The sequence below is a fragment of the Mauremys mutica genome, chromosome 5 (assembly GCF_020497125.1).
Source record: "Mauremys mutica isolate MM-2020 ecotype Southern chromosome 5, ASM2049712v1, whole genome shotgun sequence".
Lineage (NCBI taxonomy): Eukaryota > Metazoa > Chordata > Testudines > Geoemydidae > Mauremys > Mauremys mutica.
In genome coordinates this window covers 59,072,359-59,083,623 of record NC_059076.1, presented here as the reverse complement: position 1 = coordinate 59,083,623, position 11,265 = coordinate 59,072,359, and the positions used below count along the sequence as shown (strand labels likewise).

Here is an 11,265-nt window from a genome sequence, read left to right as displayed (position 1 = left end):
GCACAAGCTTATACTACTTAAGATAAAAGTTGTCTATAAATAGTTGGTAGATTCTTTTGTTCTGTGTGAGCCTCTGACACTGACACTGATCACTGACACTGTGATCACTGACACTGTGGCCTCGTTTTCAAAGAATCTGAGCACCTGCATCTCCCACTGACTTTGGTGGGATTTAAGGATGCTCAATCTTTCTGAAAATCAGGCCATTAGGTGTTACACACTTGCCTCTTTTGGTGGAAGCTTGTCCCAAACAGGAGTTCACGTCCTCATGAGACCCCATTTTGTACTAAGGCCTTCATGAATCACTATTAGGGATAGGAACTATGGACTTAAGCACCAAAGCACAAACACTTACCATCTGAGCATATGACTGCTCTCTTCCAGACACCCCATGAGTGGAAAAAAAAAAAGGCTCAGGGACAGAGGAGGGGACCATCAGCAAGTAGCATATGGGAGTTTGCTGCTCTGTGTCAGGGCAGCTCCACATTGTACACTGGCCTGCAGTGGGGCAAAGGGCACTATCTGGTCTAGAGATGGGACAAAACCAGAATCCCAGATACAATCACCTCCAGACTTTGGAGAAGTTCAGATCTGGATCAAAACTTTGCAGATTGGTCCAGTCTCTGCTTTGAGAAACCAGCCACCACTGATGAATTAACTCAGCCAAAGGCAAAATAAATTAGTTTTCAATACAACAAACCACATCCTGCTATTTCTGGGTCTGGTTTCTCCTTTTTCAAAAGCTTTTAAGACCAGTGTAGCAACATTCTTATTCTAACAACTGTTTTACTCTGAAAAGGGAATGTTTTAATCCAGGGGTTTAGCGTGAGTACCCCAGAATCTAACCACTGGCTTGCAGAATGGCTAATCAATCTCTGCCTACAGTTGCTGTACATTTGAACTTTTGTATCCTTTCTCCATTATGTAATATAGACTAGAGGTCATATGTGTTCCTCTGCTTTGAATAATACATATCTATGAAACTTCAGTATTTCTGTTTTATAAATTTATTTCTTTCATTTTAATATTTTATCAATTTTGTCCTAAAAGGATGACCTTAACTGGTTGCAGTTCATTTCATTTTTTCTCTGCTTAAATATTTTAAAGGTTCAAAAGTACAAACATTACTCATACCATGTATAACAAATGCTCAGCTTAAGCTTTAAGTTATTTAATTGTAATTAGCAGGCTTTTATTAAACAGGATTTTTACTTTTTCCAATTTTTTTTCCCTTTTTGGTTTTTATCCTTTTGTCGTGTGCATAGCTGGTTTTACTGTTGGTGTTTATAGTCATGTTGCTGACTGCTTTTACATGAGCTATACAATGCCATTGCGTCACTACCTAACACCGTAGATTCATAGATTATAAAGCCAGAAAGGATCATTGTGATTGTCTAGTCTGACCTCAAGTCTTGGGACATTCCTAAATTTAATTCCTCTTTGAACTAGAGCACCAGTGCCCTCAGTTGGTGATAACAGCCTGCTTCTTCTGAGCTTCTGCAAAGAACTACAAAGACTACATGGTGGTGGTCAGGTAGCATGTTAGGCCATGCTAACACCTCGAGAAAATACTTATAGTAGCAAATCCAACACTAAATACAATCATCTGTTTTTTGGCAATCGCAAACCTATGTCTTTCTTATGAAAAAATTATGACCAGGTACTGCTTTGTGCTGTAGATTCTCTTGGTTTTTACTAAGGTGGGAAAGGGCAATACTAGAATAGTAAACCTCCAGGAAACATGTATTTGCAGCAGGAAGTGATGGTAGTGAATGAGCTGCTGGCCAGGACCGGCTCTAGGCACCAGCAAACCAAGCACGTGCTTGGGGCGGCACAATTTCAGGAGCAGCATTCCGGGCGCTCTCAGAGGTTTATTTATTTATTTTGCTCGGGGCGGCAAAAAACCTAGAGCTGGCCCTGCTGCTGGCACCCTTAATTAATGGGGGCACTGTGCTGCTGCACTTCTTGTCCTTTTGGATGAGACATAAAATCAGTGTCCAGATTTGTCTTGACAATGACTTTGGTAAAGATGCCATTGCATTCTGTGTAAGAGTAGCAGCTCTAGCCATTCCCAAATCTCATTCAGATAATTAAATCCTGGCTACCTAAACTTCTCCTTCAGCTTCAATTGGATATAGGTTTTGTCACATCCAGTCCTGAACTGCCAAGTGCTGTTTCATACCAAGAGTATTTGAATTTCTGGGGTTGGTGATCCCTATAATCTGTAATGTGCTTTGGGATCCTTGGAGATGAAAGGCAGTAAATACTGGTAAATGCAAGCTATTTTTAGTATTATTATTTTGCATATATGTTATAGTAAGGCAAAACTTATATATATATACACATCAAACATACAGTAACATTTTTATTAAAGATATAAGTAACCAGTGAATAACTGATTCATCACTTAGAGTGATTCTAGAAGAACTTTACTTTATTGCAAATAAGTTTAAAAATCAGAATGCAGCCTGTTCTTTAGCACTTTAAAAGGAAATAGAAAGTCATTACGTTGAGGGGTTAGTTTAGTTGGGTTTACATTTATTCTGGTAGTTACCTTTCCAATTTTCTTTATTCTGTTCTTTAGTTAATACTAAAACCTTTGGCAATCGCAAACCTATCAGCATCTTTTGTTCAAATTTAGGTTGATTTATCAAGGCTTTGTGCCATGTTACAGCATCTTCAGAGGTCTAATTCTGGTATAATATTCTGCACTAGACATGCAAATTAAATCCCCTTTTTTCTCAGTCATTAACTACCATGATGAGTTCAGAGTGAAAGAAATGAATACCTCCTCTCTGGCTATTTCCTTTCTCTTTGGGTGGTACCACAACAGCTGAGATCATCTGAGACACTCAAGTTATCATCTTCATAGTTTACAAACAGGGGCATGGAGGCTGGTTATTTTCAGTGGGAGGTCTTAAAATGTGGAATTAACTTCCCTTTGTATGGGAGTGAGGAAGGGCAGAGCTGCTAGGAAGTATAGTGGGTGACTGGATATGGAGTTTTAGTTGACCATGGGATGAAGCTCTGGGAGGGTCTGGTTCCACTGGACATTGGTGCCACCGTTTGCCATGGTAGATGTTTTTAAAGTAATTGTATATTCAGCAAGAGCTTTGGCTGGCTGTGCATAAATTGTGATAAATGTTATGGATGTATTTTCAAAGAACACTTGAAACATACTGAAAATGGTTCCTCTCCTAGCAGAAATAATTGTCCACGTTCCTGGTGCTATTTCAAATGGAATAAGCAGGCTAAACAATGATGCTTTTGTATCTACGTTTGTATCTTATTCAGATGATGTGGGTCAGGCTTTCTTCACCTAATAGGCAGTATGCTCAACATAATCCTTCAGAAAGTTTATGCAAGCACATCCTCCACCTTCCTAAATACAAAAGTAAGAGTATAAGTACTGAAAATCCTACTTCAATACTTTATCTACATTCTAAAATGTCCTTACACTGAAGTATCAGACTAGACAAGAATGTGAAAAAGCTTAGCAATGTTTCTGGGTTCTACTGGAGTCTCTCAGAATCTCACAGTTGTGCACATGTTCTCTGTATTAATGAAAAGCAAATATCAAGATCACAAGTGTTGTACCTCAAGCTTGTATGTTAATTTTAATATAGTTGAAAACTCATTTTCAGCAGATGTTGGTTTATAAATAGAAAAGATAGACAAAGAGTGGGAGAAAGGGATAGAATATACAGTACAAGCAAAATATTAGGAACTGAGGCACAGTAATTTAGTAAAAATCACTACCAAGAATGTTCAAAGAATATCCAATACATGGCTAGATCTGACAGGCGCTGCTCATGAGTAGGTCAACAATAAGCATAAGTACTCTGAAAACCATATGAAGCTGGCATTTTTCTAGAAGTAGATTTGCCTGGGAATTATATTACTCTAGGATATATTGGCTTAAGTGGAAAATGTACTGCTACCCTTTACCACAACATGGTAAAATTGCTCATGTGTAATGGTATTTTCTGAGGGTATAGCTGCTCTTTTAAACTTGCTGGTTAAAGACTTGTGTTTGGGGAGCTTAAGGTTATGAATTCAAATCCCAGTCTCCAAGATGCATGGATACAGTTGGCTGAAAACAATGGCATCTGTATGTGTACAGCCATGGATCATTACAGCAGCACAAGTCAATTAGCCTTTTGTGATACTCCATCACCCTGTGAAATAACTTTATGAATACTGAAGGGGATATTGCAAAAGGATGGCACTGAGAACCATGGTACAGAAAGGATAAGTGTAGCACAATAACCAGCGTTTCCACAAGCCCCCAAGTACCTCTGTGTTTACAGATACCTGGACTCTTCTAAGCCTATTTGGTCTCTCCTGAAAAAAGAATAACAATTAACCTTTACTTATCACAAGCCATGAAAAACAATTGAAGATATTCCAAGGCTACATGTCTCTTTTGATCTGTCTGCTGATGCCTGCAGTGATATGCATTATGTGCAAGTGAAGATGGCTAGCACTGAGGTTCCTGATTAAAATGTAATTCTATCAGTCCTGATTTGTCTAAGCAGTGACACACAAGTTGTCTTCTAAATTAACATGTGACACATCACAACTATAACATTAGTATAAGATGTTGCCCATTAATTCCATAGTAGCTCCCTTTTACTCATGATACGTTGTGAAATAGCAAAAGCTTGCCAGGAGAATAATTCATATCATCAGCCTTTTGTAGATGGTTGTCCACTTTTGCCACCACAATCTTTGTCTCAAAGTTTTAATTTAGCTTGGATTCACCTAAGAGTGTAAGAATCGAGAGGACTGGAACCCAGGTCTGTAGGTGACCAACATGTCCATGCCACAGCAGCCATGGCACACCTTTAATCCATGCCCTAGAGATGCTGGGGAACTAAGCACCACAGGAAGTGCTGCCATGGGGTACCCAATTGGCCACACTGCCTATGAATGCTGATTGGTTCAGGTGCACTGTCTAAGCATGGCGGGAGTTAGAGGCAGCTGTCTGTGCAACCTGACAGTATATGACCTGTTGGTACAACAGATTCTGCTCTTGTTCTCTGACTCTGATCCCTGGCTAAACTCCTGATTCCTGACTCTAGCTCTGACCTTTGCCTTGACTCCTGCTCTGACCCCTAAGCTGGACTCCTGGTCAGACTCCCATATCCTGATGTCCCTTCAGTGAAATCAGTTGGTAACTCGAGGTCTGTGACCTTCCATGGGGGAAAAAACCCTGTGTCCTTTGCTTGCTCCTTTTGACTCCAAAGTAGGATGACAGATGTCCTGATTTTATAGGGACAGTCCTGTTTTTTTGGGTCATAAATGAGCTGGAGAAAAGGGTAAAAAGTGAGGTAGCAAAGTTTGCAGATGATACTAAACTGCTCAAGATAGTTAGGACCAAAACAGACTATGAAGAACTTCAAAAAGATCTCATAAAACTAAGTGATTGGACAACAAAATGGCAAATGAAATTGAATGTGGATAAATGTAAAGTAATGCACATTGGAAAAAATAACCCCAACTATACATACAATATGATGGGGGTTAATTTAGCTACAACGAATCAGGAAAAAGATCTTGGAGTCATCGTGGATAGTTCTCTGAAGACATCCACCCAGTGTGCAGCGGCAGTCAAAAAAGCAAACAGGATGTTAGGAATCATTAAAAAGGGGATAGAGAATAAGATGGAGAATATATTATTGCCCTTGTATAAATCGATGGTACGCCCACATCTTGAATACTGCATACAGATTTGGTCTCCTCATATCAAAAAAGATATACTGGCACTAGAAAAGGTTCAGAGAAGGGCAACTAAAATGATTAGGGGTTTGGAAGGGTCCCATATGAGGAGAGATTAAAGAGGCTAGGACTTTTCAGCTTGGAAAAGAAGAGACTAAGGGGGGTTATGATAGAGGTATATAAAATCATGAGTGATGTGGAGAAAGTAGATAAGGAAAAGTTATTTACTTATTCCCATAATACGAGAACTAGGGGCCACCAAATGAAATTAATGGGCAGTAGGTTTAAAACAAATAAAAGGAAGTTCTTCTTCACACAGCACACAGTCTACTTGTGGAACTCCTTGCCTGAGGAGGTTGTGAAGGCTAGGACTATAACAGCGTTTAAAAGAGAACTGGATAAATTCATGGAGGTTAAGTCCATTAATGGCTATTAGCCAGGATGGGTGTCACTAGCCTCTGTTTGTCAGAGGGTGGGGATGGCAGGAGAGAGATCACTTGATCATTACCTGTTAGGTTCACTCCCTCTGAGGCACCTGGCATTGGCCACTGTCAGTAGACAGGCTACTGGGCTAGATGGACCATTGGTCTGACCCAGTACGGCCATCCTTATGTTCTTATGTTTCTTTTTCTTATATAGGCTTCTATTAACCCCCCCACCCACTGTCCCGATTTTTCACACTTGCTGTCTGATCACCCTATTCCAGAGCCAAGAGAAACCTCTCTTGGTGAGCAGTAAATAATCTAATATAAGATATTCACTGCAATACTTAGTTCATATGATTTTGCCTAAAGAGAAAATGTAAGGCTTAACTCCCCATATCTGGGCTCTTGTTGGGTTTTGGGTTGTTTGTTTGTTTGTTTGTTTGTGGGTTTTTTTGGTTTTTTTTATGCCATAATCTTCACATTTATTTTAATGTAGCTTTCTTTGTATGAATTTCTTTCTCTTTTAAAAAAAATCCATGGAAGTTCGAGAGCTGAGAAATTTTGCTTGGAACAAAAAGTCAATAGAAAGACTAAATGAAGTAGACGTAGTATATAGTGACATTAAACATGGTTCCTCACAATATACTTGTGGGAAACATAATAAATATGGATTAGATGGAAATTTTATATCGGGGGATGGATACACAACTAGCTTTAAAAAAAAAATCAGGGATTTAGGGCTAAATACTGTTTGGTTTAATAGTCCCAGTAAAGTCAAATGCATAGTCCCATTGACCATAGTGCCAAGTGGGATTTCTGATTGAATACTTCAACAGCTTGGAGGATGTAATGGAAAGTACACTGACTGGGCAGATGATCTGAAGCTGGGAGGATTGTAAATACCCTGTAGAACAGGAGTAAGATACAGTACAGTCATAATAAGTTGCAGAAATGGGCTGCAATAAATAAAATGAAATTCAATAAAGACATAGTACTACATAGAAAAAATAATAAAATAAAATATACAAATATAGGACGGAAGAATGAGCCAGACAATAATATACAAAATATCTCTAAAGAAGAGGGTATAATAAAGGAGAGTAACACTGTTAATATATATTAACAATATTTTTATTATATATATATTATACCTTCTTCTTTATATATGTCTGTGTGTGTGTGTGATATATCTTTAGCTGTTTACTAATACTAGCTTAGATTATTAAAACTAAAATAATGTCATACTTATTTTTACCATTTATGTTCTCTACTTACTTTCTGCATTTCCACAGAGCTTGAATAATAAAACTAGATGAATCTGCCGATAGTCCCTTTCACGTCTCATTCACTTGCACACTTTGGCTTTGCTTGGATTGCAAATGTCTGCAGGGGAATACTGCATTATTTAAAATTAATGTAAAACTGTATTCAAAATTAACAAAAACATTTACGTTAAATGTGACCAGCAAAGGAAAAGTATGGTGTTCGACCACTTTTTGCTGCTTTGTGATCTTCCAAGAAAGCCCCCCCTCTCTCCCTCCCCATTCCTCCCACTTCCCCCCCCCCCCAACACTTGTTATTTGCAAAACAAATGTAGGTCTTTACTATTTTTGTGGAAGACTCTATGGATGAGTGGAGATTTAGTAGACTTATTAAATCCTAGATACCAAAGAAGTGAAATGATCTGGAGCAAAGTAGTCTTTAGATAGGATTTATAAGTGTTTGTTTTGTTAATTATTTAACTCAAACACCTTATGTACAATTGCAACCAAGGACTCTTTCTTAAACTTTCAATATTCTTATACCTTCAATTAAAGACTAAGAAATCTCACAGTCCACTTTATTTTTTCTCCAGTTGAGACCTGCAGCAAAAACTGGGAAGACAGGACTTGCTATTCTTGACATCTAAGGTAAAAAGCAAGTGTGTGTGTTGAGGGTGCGGGGGGAGAGGTGGGGAATGACGACAAAGCCACCTAAAAACCCAAAAGTAACAACAAGTAATTCAGCCCTACTTTATATATCATTTAAAAGTCAAAGAGGCATTGGGCCTAACTTTTCCCCATTTTGTAGTTGCTTTTTAATGTTAAAAACTAGACCAGGGTGAAATTTTTTGCTGAAAAGTTTTTTGCATTGAAAAATTGAGTGGATTCAAAAACAAAATTAACTTGAAAAAAACTTCATTCACCCAAAAAACTGCTTGAATTTGGTTTATTGAAAATGAGAAATTGAAAACATTTGTGGTATTAGAAACTGTGAAGTTCCCACCTTCCCTCCCCACCCTGTTTTTCCACAGAACAAAGTGGGGGGTGGGGGAGAGGGAACATTTCTGGTCCATTTTTACTTAGTATGACAAAAGTACAAACATTAACACTTTTCTAAAAGCTTTTTTTCCCACACTTTCTGAATGGGGGGAACGTATATAAATGAAAGAATTATTTCCCTTTTTTACCTTTTTGCCATTGGGAATGCATGAAAAGTTTGTTTTTATTTTTTTTTAAAAAAAAAACTGTTAAAGAAAGTAACACTCAGATTTCACTCAGCTGAATAAAATCACAAGAAATCATATCTCATGAGTAGTGTAAAATTGCTCACTGGTTAATATGGTAACACCTGTTAAATAGAGAACTATATTACTGTATATTTCTCTTAACAAAATCTCACTGTTGTAGTGATTGTTTTGTCTCTAACATTTACATGGCAAGGATCTGCAAACCTGCTAAAATGTCCTAAGTAGTTATATATAAAAACACCATCATCCCTTGATTTTTACATTGAAATAAGAACAGCAGAAAAAAGAAAACTTGGAGCAGGGAATATTTAAATAACTGAAAGAAAATGTTTGGGTTGAGGGGACTCAATAAGGAAATCAAAACAACACAAAACTAAATTTTTCATTTGGTTTCCAACTTTGTCAAATCAAACTTTTTTGTAGAAAAACTTTGAATGAAAACATTTAATTCAAAGTCGTCGTCCCACAATCTCCCCAGGGAAAACCATTTTTCCCCCCCACTTTTTTTTTAAACCCAATATTTTAGGCTTAGCTTAATCAGATAATGTCAAGTACAGGTTAACTATGAGTTGGAAATGAGACATTACCATTTAAAAGCCTAACGCTATATTGGTTGCATAATGTGAGTATTACATAGTAAAACAGGCAAGGTAACTTAGATTCTATTTTCAATGCCGTATTTTGGTGTCGGCCCTATATTTAAACATGACTTCAGTAAATTGGGGAGAATTGAGAAAATGACAATAAATGCTAAAAGATTTGAAAAGTAAAACCAACAAAGAAGGGCTAAGAGATGCCCTACATGGGACATCAGCAGGGTTGGACCCTTTAAATCCCCTGCACAGACTGCTGCCACTTGTTTAAGAGTAACTGATAACACCAGCTGGTTGTCATCCTCTGTGTAGACCAGTACCACAGGGAATGAGACATGCACTTTTCCTGTGGGTTTCACAGATATTTGTTGACAGCAGAGGAATGGCAAGATTCAGGAATTTGGGGTTCCATTCTAGGCTCTGAAAGAGATGTGTTCTCTAGTGAGCATAGGCTCTATTGCCCATTTTCCCCAAGCTGGACCCATTTTGCATAGTCATCTTCAACTAGTCCCTCAGGGCCGGGCTCCAGGGTTTTTGCCACCCCAAGCAGCAAAAAAACAACAACAAAAACCGCAGTCGCAATCAGTTCTACCATCACTGCTTCAGTCTTTGGCAGCAATTCAGTGGCTGGTCCTTCGCTCAGAGAGGAAGTGAGGGACCCTCCACCCAGTGGTGAGCTTGAGCCAGTTCGCACCGGTTCGCGCGATCCGGTTGTTAAATTTAGCAGCCATTTTAGAACCGGTTGTTCCAGGACAACCAGTTCTATAAGGGCTGCTAAATTTAACAACCGGTTCGCGCGATCTGGTTGTTAAATTTAGCAGCCATTTTAGAACCGGTTGTTCCAGGACAACCAGTTCTATAAGGGCTGCTAAATTTAACAAAAGCTCCGGCCCAAGCTCTCCTGCTCTGCCCCCTTTCTCCTCCCCCTGCCCTGCTTCCCGCGAATCAGATGTTCGCGGGAAGCCTGAACAAGCAGCAGGTAGGCAGGCAGGCAGGTAAGCTGGGGAGGGGAAGTGCAGCTCCGCGGCGCGGCCTGGCTCGGCTCCTGCCTTGGGCTCCGCGGCGGGGGCTCCTGCCGCCCCGGGGTCCAGGCGGCGCAGCGGGGCGGGGCGGGGCCTCCTGCCGCTGGTCCGGGTGGCGCGGCGCGGCGGGGCGGGGCCTCCTGCCGCCGGTCCGGGATCCGGGCGGCGGGGCGGGGCCTCCTGCCACCAGTCCGGGGTCCGGGCGGCGCGGCGGGGCGGGGCCTCCTGCCACCGGTCCGGGTTCCGGGCGGCGCGGCGCGGCGGGGTGGGGCCTCCTGCCGCCGGTCCGGGGTCCGGGCGGTGCGGCGCGGCGGGGCCTCCTGCCGCCGGTCCGGGTGGCGCGGCGCGGCGGGGCGGGGCCTCCTGCCGCCGGTCCTGGGTCCGGGCGGTGGGGCGGGGCCTCCTGCCACCGGTCCGGGGTCCGGGCGGCACGGCGGGGCCTCCTGCCGGTCTGGGGTCCGGGCGGGACGGCGGGGCGCAGCGGGGGCTCGGCTCCTGCCCTGGCGTCCGGGCCCCAGCCCCAGCCCAGCTGGGCCCCCATCTCCAGGCAGCAAGGTAAGGGGAGCAGGGAGGGCGTGTTGGATAGAGCCTGGATGGGGTAGGGGTACTGGGGGGCCATCGAGAATGAGAGGAGGGGTTGGGTGGGGCGGCAAGGGGCAGTCAGGGGACAGGGAAGGGGGGGATGGGTCAGGGGTCCCGGGGGGTGTGTGTCAAGGAACATGAGGGGTTGGATGGGGCACGACCCCCCCCCGGGGGGGGCGGGCACGACCCCCCCCGGGGGGGAGGAGGGAACCGGTTGTTAATATTTTGGCAGCTCATCACTGCCTCCACCAAATTGCTGCCGAAGAGCCGGATGTGCCACCTCTCTCCGTTGGCCGCCTCAAGCACCTGCTTGCTGGGTTGGTGCCTGGAGCTGGACCTGCGGTCCCTGTCTCTGTCCCAGTCCTGTCTCTTCCCTACCCTGGTTTTTGTCCCAATTCCATTCTCCTTCACTC

At 42.0% G+C, this 11,265-nt stretch overlaps 1 long non-coding RNA gene across 2 annotated transcripts in view; it reads right to left on the bottom strand.

Moving 5' to 3' along the window:
* Positions 1 to 1,092: 1,092 nt before the first annotated feature.
* Positions 1,093 to 11,265, bottom strand: part of LOC123370816 — a 31,539-nt gene continuing 21,366 nt past the window's right edge. Inside the window, exons 4-6 of one of the 2 annotated variants that reach the window (XR_006579569.1) lie at positions 7,422 to 7,529; positions 4,297 to 4,344; positions 1,093 to 3,382 (exon numbers count right to left, since the gene is read on the bottom strand). This is a non-coding gene — a long non-coding RNA (uncharacterized LOC123370816). The remainder of the gene's footprint in view (positions 3,383 to 4,296; positions 4,345 to 7,421; positions 7,530 to 11,265) is intronic. The other variant, XR_006579570.1, reaches the window with a different exon arrangement.